Source organism: Tinamus guttatus, unplaced genomic scaffold (genome assembly GCF_059628265.1).
Source record: "Tinamus guttatus ecotype Peru unplaced genomic scaffold, ASM5962826v1 Tinamus_guttatus_pri_ptg000314l, whole genome shotgun sequence".
NCBI lineage: Eukaryota > Metazoa > Chordata > Aves > Tinamiformes > Tinamidae > Tinamus > Tinamus guttatus.
In genome coordinates, this window is record NW_028288848.1 from 3,394,841 (window position 1) to 3,404,232 (window position 9,392).

Here is a 9,392-nt window from a genome sequence, read left to right on the forward strand (position 1 = left end):
CTAACCAGCAGCAGGGTGTGGGCTGAAGCTAAAAATTTTGTCATAGGTCCCTGTGAAATCCGAAACCAAAATACAGCAAGGTGACCTTTTGGCAAAGGACCTTCTTGTCCCTATGTACGCTACAGGAGAAGCTCTGCTAGCTCCGTCTCAATAACAACCTCCTTCACTTTAGCTGTAGCGATAGCAACAGCATTAGGCTTCTATCATAAAGGTGAATTTATTGCCTAAAATAGTTGTTGCTATATTTTTGCAGCAGGTTTAGCAGCAGCCAGGCTTTATCCTTCCATGGTACTCCTCAAGCTATTCTTCCTTCCTAAAGGCTAATTCAGATAATAAGTGTGACTAAATTATTCCTAACCCGACCACTAGCTAATTCATTTTAATTAACATTTCACAACCAGCGTAGAGTCCTATGCAAAATGCTAGTCAATATTAACAGGAACGCAGACAATACAACTAAATTTTTATTTTTACTGTAGAGAAGAGATTTCAACGATTTTTAACAAGGAAACTTGGTGTTTCCAGTGTGGAGATAGGATCTCCTGAAAACCGTTCGGCCCACCGGACTCCTATACTTTGTTCTCACCTGCTTTGCCCAGAGAGCAGATTGACTCCGGGCTACAACCACGTCCTGCACCCGACCCACGCTCAGAGCGCTGCCTTCCTCTAGCTCTCAGTTATAACAGACATATTTCCCAACCGAGGAAACATTTTGTAATCTTTGCAACCAAGGTACAATATTGCAGACTGCAGGACCAAACGGGTGGCCATCCTCATTGCGGAACATTTTTCTGGTACATCTCAAGGCACTGAAAGTTTTTCTCATGGGCGATGCTGGGGCTAGCACTAGAGAGGTGGTATTTTGATCCAGGAAAAATAATGTACTTTGAAGGAAACGGGTTGCCACTTGGCAATAAAAGTCACTTAATATCACTAGAAGTACCAACACACAATAATCCTGTCATATTAAGGTGGCAAGAAAAAGAACATTTTCTGCTCATTAGACAGCAAAAGTTTCCCTACCGAACAAGCAGTAGCTGTGAACAACTAAGTGGTCTTTGAAACCTACCTGTCACTCCTTCAGAAGGTGTTTCAGGGCATGTAAAATTATGGATAATGCTGCTCAAAATCATCTCATCTTGAACAAACACATTAAAAGTGTAATGTGCATATGTAAAATCACTTAAGGTATAGAAAAATGTTTCAGTTTTTCCCCCCGTTTGGCTCACAAGAAGGCACATGATGTAGAAAGGGAACCCACGTGGCCCCCTGCCACTTATATCAGGCTATATTACCCAGGCACCTATAAAAAATAACTCCTAGCATGTCCCACAGCTTCAGTACTTTAAATAGAGTTATCCAAGCTCACAAGCTTTCCTGTATTTAATATTTGTGCTTTAACTACAATGATACCTGTTTTTTTAAAGAACAAACAAAAAAAAACAACACAAAATCTGTTTCTGCGAATCTGTTTCTGCGTACAGACTCACTCATGCTAGCACTGTGCAGATGTATTCAATCCCTTAGCACGTGGCAAAATTATTTATACAAAGGTCTAAAGGGAAGAAAGAAAAAGGGAGGAGAGCTGAACCCGGCTGCCAGAAAAACTGCTGTTTTTTTTAATTCTTGTTGTTAATACAAGGCAACTCCCCACCATGTGATCTGAAACCAAGCAAAATAAATCTATTCACATTTTGAAAAGCCACAAATGGCAACATATTGGACAATTGTTCTACCCATTTCTTATTTTTAGCTCAATATTTGACCCATGATTTTGATCAAATTGATCAAATTGAAAGAGAAAAATAAAACGCATCCCTAGAGAAGGAGTTTTGCTGATTACAAGCATCCTTTATTTTACCAAGTTTAATATAGGCCATCATTAAAGGAAATGACACAACCAGACTTCATTTTTGTTCCTCAGCTGCACAGGATTAAATCTTTTTAATGAAAATAGTTAGAAAGATTTTTACAGAATGATTTGCTTTGGGTGTTTCTTCTTAAGGAGTGTTCCAAATGTGTTCCAAATAGCACACTGAGAGATATCTGCCAAGCATTTCAACTGTGTCATTTCAGGCTCTGAGCTATTTAACACAGACCATGCACGTGCCTTTTGAATGTCGAGTCAGCTCCGCGTCAAAGACAAATAACTCTAATTATTCAATCCATAATAATCAGCAAGTTGATAAGAAATCTCATTTGTAATCAGTAGATGTCCATCAATGAGATGGAAAAAAAAAAAAAAAAAAGGGTACACAGATTCTTTCATAACTGCAAGCATTTTAGGAATGAGTAAATCACAGAACCTCTGACCTGAAAGCACATCAGTTTGCCCTAAAAGACATTTCCCCTAGCAAGTGAGGCAAAGGCAGGGACCATCTCAGCTTTTTGCCTTCTGAAGATCAGGACAAAAAAGGAGGAAAGAACTCACTACGAGTTTTGCCCTTGCGCATTTACTTTACAATGCATCTAAACCTACATATGCATTGAAAGGGAGCTGTGAGCACCACGAGGAGAAGCACAGCGAGACCTCGCGTAACCCCCGCACAACGGGGCGGCCCCGGGCACTGCCCCAGCTCTGTGCAGCCACGGGAACAGCCGCCGCCACCCGGCTCCTGGTCCCCTTGTCCCGGCAGGAATCCCAGCACGGCACAGGGGCTGCTGCGCTGCTCGGGGAGCGCGGGAGCTCCAGCTCCCACCTTGACACACAAACAGCCTCTTGCACCATACACTTCAGCGCTTTCATAAAAATGCCCAATAACACGGCTGAAAAACACCATGAGAGAACATTTAATCTCACCCTCTCCAAGGTATTATCAAGCACAATCTCAACACAAGGTTTGAACGCTTGAAGTTCTTTGGTTTGGTGTTTTAGGTTTTCCAACATGCTCGGGACGCATGGCAGGTTGTCTGGCCTGTAGCAATTATCAGTATATTAAAAGAAACAGTCAGGGCAACTAACCAGCTTCGATCATTCCTCATTAAAATAAAATATTCTGATTTATCATTGTCCAGAAGCCCAAGGAAATTACACCATTCAAAAGCACTCTTGAGAACAGTCTGTATTTGATTTGGGGAAAACAAATACACTTGCTACACTACTTTAGTGCCATTCTATTTGGTTCCAGGAAGAGCTGGATGCACTGCTCAGTACTGTGCACTGTTTCCATTGTGAGATCCCATTTTCAGTTTCACATGATTTTCTTTTCAGATGTTTGGTTGATGGTTGCCTATGTGAAGCATATGATAAATCTGATTTGAGCAAAAATACTTTCACTCTTCCTGCATTAAGCACATAAATATACTCTTCCATGCTACAGTTTAATGACAATTTTTACATTTTGGAAAGCATTACCCGCTTTTGAAGAGCTGAGCTTGCGGCCTAGCTGCTGTTCTTTTTAAAAACAAAGGTTGTATATGAAGTCCAAGGATTAAGATGGAGGTGAAGCCATTTGGCTGGCTCATGAACTAGACCCCGAGGCAGCCGCTTTCAGAAAGGCTGAGACATCAGCACGAGGTCCCACCAGCGGCCTGCGAGGTGACTTCACCCAACCAGCTCGTGGCACCCGGTGCCCAGGAGCCTCCCTCCCTCCAGGGCTCGTCCCCTGCTCAGGTCTGAGGTATTGAGACTAGTTATTGCACATATAGATGAAGATAGGGGCAAAATTTTGCAGAGATTCAACACAATCTTCCTACTTTGTCCAGCACGGTGATATACATCAAACTGACGTCCAGAAGGAAAAAAACATCACTCCAATCTAAGGCTTGAAGTGCTCACAGCCTCCTCTCACTAACTGTTCGGCTAATCCTAACAAAGCCTAAACATTCTAATAGAAAATGTTTTCCATTTTCTAAATGATTTTAACTGACAAATAAATGCTTTAGTGTAGATTAACACCATGCTATATTTAAAGGTGTTCTCATATCTCAACCAAATCTATTAATGGAACTGACTTGGTTTGTCTTAACTAATGATCTCGACCAAAAAAATCACCACAGGTATTTGCTACAGTAACTTTAAAAGACATACTTCAAATGCTATTTTGAGGTTAAGTAATGTATAATGGCTGACACTACCCTTAACGTGGAAGAGCAACAAAATGTTTTCCTCATGTGCCCACTGCCTGAAAGTTAATATAGGAAGTAGATCTGTTTGTCATTGAGTTTACTCTAAAATTATCACACGAGGAAAAAATTCTTGCTGATTCCCTAAGAATGAAATAGCTTTTATTCATTGCTATATGCCAATAAATAAATAAATAAGCTACAGAAAAGACAACAAAACACAACAGCAGCTGTACCACCATCTCCTTTTCTAGTAAGGCAACAACTTCTCAAAGCCTAACTTGAAGAAAACCCTCTGATGTGACAGGGTTTTACTGCTGTTTAATACCATATAGCCCAGGCCAGGTCAATACCAAACCAGTGACCTACTTGAATTTTGAACCAGTGACACTATGATGCTGCAAAATTGATTTACCAAATAAGTAATAGCCAGGGCTTGCTATGACCACTGATGTTACAGGACAGTTTAAAATTTCTTTTTCTTCAGTTTAAAGACTAGTAAAGGCAATATTACATGTCTGCTCAAAATCACACAAATTATTTTCCCAAATTCAACTTACTTATAGGAAAGTTCCCATTCTAACACCATCCACCGTGTAGTTGTTTTAACCAGCAACACTACATTTAACGGCATGGGGGGAAAAGCTTGTAGCTTTCACTCCTTTCTTGGCTTTGATCTGTAGCCCTGCACTTAGGAAAGGAAGCTCAGGAGCACCCGCCCGTCCTAAGGTGTTTTTCCTCTTGGCTGCCCGGCGTTTGAGGCTTTCCCGAGGCGGGCGCTGCCGCGGCGTCCCCAGGCCGCGCTCGGCACGGAACCTTCCGGGCCCCGCTCCGAGCTCAGCGCTTTCCGCTGGGGCGACACGCGCGGCCGCGTCTACCAAACCGCCAAAACAGCGCGGAGCGACCACAGAGCTCACGGGCACCTTGTTGATTGGGACGGGGACGCGACCCCATGTCCCCCGGCCCACAGATCCTCCCCAGCCCGGGCAAATTGTCCCTGGTGTGAAACGTGCAGACGAAATTCCTCCAAGGAGAGCATTACAGACAGCACACCGGCCTAAAAACTGTCATGCTCTTAAATAAAAACCAGTTCACCGCGTCAATCCTCCGGCAAGAGTCAAGGGTAATGACCGATTTCACCACGATGCCATCAAGACACCCCCGAGCAGAGCAGCACTCTTATCCATGGGCCCAGAATTAAGGACAGGCTTCATCATCACCACGGCATGCCAGCCTTGCTCGCCACGGCTCAGCCCCTAAATAGCCCACTCCTTCCTCCTGAATTTGCCCTTTGGGATCTCCCAGTGAAAACTAAAGCTAAAACTGGTCTCTGCGATTAACCTGTGCAGATATGCAGGAAACACAGGCTAATTCACGGCAGTGAAGGGCCCGGGACCTCCTTACTCTGCAAAGCTTTAGCCAAATCTTTCTATATCGACGCAAGAACCCACCACATTCCCAGACTTCACACTTGCATTCACCACAAAGTACTGGATATCACTGCAGAGGCCTCAAATGAAGCTATTGAGAACTTACAGAAACCTTATGGTTGGAAAAGACCTTTAAGATCATCAAGTCCCGGCACGGTAAGTGATTCAGCTGATTACTTCTTGTCCCAGGATCTCGTCACCATTAACTCGGACCACTTTTTTAAGAACTTCTTGCTCCGTGTGGCAGCACCAGACAGGGCAGGTGCAACTACATATTTTCCCTCTGTTTATTATCATATCTGTACCCTTAACATGGTCCAGTACTGATGGATGAAAAGCAGCAGGTACAGGCTCCACAGCCCATAATCCAACACTGCCAAGAAGACAGAATCAAAGGCAAGAAACCCAAACGTTTTTGAGCAAACGTAAGAAGAGCTGGCCACCTCCACACGAGTCGAGGAGATCTCCATTTTTAAGGCATGCTCCACACCCCTTGTACAAAGCCAGCCCAAGGCGTTGGCACCAAAATCAAGTCATTTGGCAATGCAGATTGCTCATCTGCCAGAGCACCCTGAGTTCCAGGACGAGGACCAACCTATAAATCCACTTTGCATTCGGAACTAAACTTTCCAAAGTTTTCTTGGAGGGTGAGACAGCAACCGGGGAACAAAATCCCAAAGGTCTGTTATAAACCCTCAGTCCTGAATCCTAAAGCGCAAGGCACAAACCCTGAATTTTGTCTTTGCCCATACGAGCACATAACAACACATAATAACAAAAAGCCATACTGTTAAGAAAACACTGCACTATATGGCCCCAATTAATCCCCCGAGACTAGGAAGAGTGCAAAAATGAACCAAACGTGACAGCTGTTAGTCACATCACTAGGTACAGCTCTGGCAGACATGCAAATATTGCAGCGATGAGAATATACGTGCCTGCACTTTGAAATGGTATTCTCGAGCTCAGCACAGCAGTATAAATAGCAAAGGTGGAGCTGCATATGATTAAACATTCGGAAAGCCTCACTCTTGCAGAGATCACAGATTTTAAGTTTTCCGAGGCTCGCTTTGGACTCTCGAGCCTGGCGGCAGGCCCAAGGCAGCCGCAATTGCGATAATCACTCCCCAGCTCTGGCGGGGTTGACGGAGCAGGCGGGCAGCAGTGCTCGGCTCCGCACCGGAGCGCAGCGCTGCATGTGGCACCCGTGGATGGCTGCTGCGGCGCGACCTGCGTCGCCTTGCAGGGAAGCACAGCCAGACAAAAACCATCATCATAACCATTAAATAATTAGATAGATAGATAGATAGAGTGACTGTGGTGCCGGGGCGCTGCGTGTCTCCCTGGAGCTGATGCAGGAGCGGTTGTGCCAAGCTGCCGGAGGCAGCGGCAGGCCCGGGGGACGCGGGACGGGGTCACACAGCCTTTGTGCACACACATCTGCGGCGAACGTACAGCCCAAGCACACCGTGCACACACCGCGCACACACACGCCGAACACACAGCCCAAACACACCGTGCACACACCGCGCACACACGCCGAACACACAGCCCAAACACACCGTGCACACACCGCACACACGCGCCGAACACACAGCCCAAGCACACCGTGCACACACCGCACACACGCGCCGAACACACAGCCCAAACACACGCCGCGCACACACACACATGCACGCGCACACACCGCGCACACACGCACATACACGCGCACACCGCGCACACACGCACATACACGCGCACACCGCGCGCACACGAGCACACACCGCGCGCACACGGGCGGGATGCGCGGGCTCGGACTCCGCGAGGCCGCGGGCGGGAGGAAGGTGAAGGGCGGGGGGGAGGCGACATTTTAGGTCTCGCCGCGGCACCGGCACCTCCCTCCCGCCCGAACTTCCCCCCCCCCCAGCCGACATCTTGCGGCCAAGTTCATCCCGCCGCGGCCCCCCCGCCATGGCCGTTAGGCGGCGGCGCGGATGGCGGCGCGGCGGGGATGGCGGCGCCCCGCTCGCGGCGTTACCTCGGCGGCGCTTTGTGCTCACTCCATGCCGGCGCTCCCGCCTCCGGCAGCGCGGGCGGCCGCGGCTCCTCCGCGGGCGGGCGAGGGCGGGCGCGGAGCGGGGCGGAGCACGATGTGGCAGGAAGGGACACCTGGGCTCCTCCTCTGCGCGCGCCCGCCGCCGCGGAGCACCGTGTGGCCGCGCGCAGCGCCCGCCGCCGCCCCTGCCCCGCCGCCGCGCGGACAAGTTTGAAGCCGGGGGCGGGGGGGGACCGGGATGGCGGAGGCGGCGCCCGCGGTGCCGCGGCGGGAAGGGAGGGAGGAGGCGGCGGCTCCGCAGCGATGGAGGCGGGAGCTGGCGCGGGCCCGCCCGCCGCAGCCGCCCCCCCGCCGCAGCCGCCGGCCCCTCCATTGTTGCCGCCATCCCGCCCGCGGCGCCGCCGCTCACGCGCCGCTGCGGCCCGGGTCGCCGGCGCGCGCGGAGCCGCAGTGCGGGCCCGAGCCCGGGCTTGGGGCGGCCGCCTCCCCTCCCCGCAGCGCCCGCCCCGCCGCACCGGCACCGCCACCCGCACCGACACCGCCGCGGGCCGGGGCAGCGGCTCAGCCTGCGCAGGGGCATGTATATACACACATATACATGTACTCCATATATATACATATACACACATATGTAACACTCCATATATATATACACATATATATGTGTATATATGTATGTATGCGTGGCGCCGCAGAGGTGGGAAAAGGCGAAAAAAATAAAATGAAGAGGCGGTGTAAGGGGAGGTGTGCGTGCACGCAGCTCCGAGGGGGCTGCCCGGGCTCCGCCTGCCCCGGCTCCCGCCGCCGGGCACCGGCCCCGCGCTCCCCTCACGGGGCACCCGCTGTCAGCGGGGCTCCCACCGGCCCTTCCGAGCTGCGCAAGTGCTGGGTGGCACGTTTCCTTTCTGTGCTAAAAAAAACACCCTGCGCTTTATAAGCAATTTAAAAATTGGTCTAAAATATGCTTTAAAGGCTTAAAAGCTCCCTTTGAAATCAGCAATATTGCTTACAGGTGTAAGATCACTCGCACGTCCAGCTTCATGTAGGGTTAGGCACAGAAACGTCTGGTCCTGCCTCCTGCCTGCGCTTGCAGGGCTCCTCCGGGCCTCTGCGGTCGGCAGGGAGACGGGAGTGGGGCTGCGATGGAGGGAGGCGCAACCCCAAAAAGCTGAGAAAAGCCAAAGTTAATCATGTTTATGGAAGAGAGGTGACATGGCAATGAAAACGGTGTTTTGGGGCTTATCCCAAATTCTATGCCCTGACCCAGGTAACTTGCTTATCTGGAGGACAGTGCTGGTGCAAGTGCAACTGGGCATGAACGTATGGCTGCAAATGCAAGGAGGGCTGTTGACCATTAGAGCAACTAGGCTCTGGAATAACCTTTTGATAGGGGCGTTGGGGATGGAAAATCTCGCTGCTTCTGAAATGAAGCTTATTAAAGTCATTATATGATGTGTTGGCTGTAGTAGCAGGGGATAGACTTGATGTCTCAGGAGGTTGATGATAGTGCTCAAGTGCTGTGTGACATTGACTGCACACCCTCAAACTTGAGTTTCAGAGGCACCCATCACGTACCCCAGTGGAAGGGTTTGAGTCATGTAAAGATGCCTTTGGTGCTTATTGTAGGGTGAGTTTTCTTCCCCTAGGCATAAGGATAAGCTCTACAATTGCTTTAGTCCTAAAAAGATTATGGAGATGACAAATCCTCATGATTCAAGCCATAAAAGGATTACAAATAGGATCAAGAAGAAACTTTCCTGCATGGGACAGACTTTCGCCATCCCTTAGGGAGGTTTTGCGCCTCCCTGCGAAACGGTGTCAGGAGGTGCTGAGGACTCGCTGGCCTCGGCCTCTTGCCG

General features: G+C 49.3%; 1 protein-coding gene across 2 annotated transcripts in view; it reads right to left on the reverse strand.

Annotated features, from left to right (window-relative positions):
• Window positions 1–7,653, reverse strand: part of ADD3 (adducin 3) — a 91,905-nt gene extending 84,252 nt beyond the window's left edge. For both annotated transcript variants that reach the window (XM_088528636.1, XM_088528635.1), the window contains exon 1: window positions 7,516–7,653. The gene's annotated coding sequence lies outside the window, so the exon portion shown is untranslated. The remainder of the gene's footprint in view (window positions 1–7,515) is intronic.
• Between the last annotated feature and the right edge of the window lie 1,739 nt (window positions 7,654–9,392).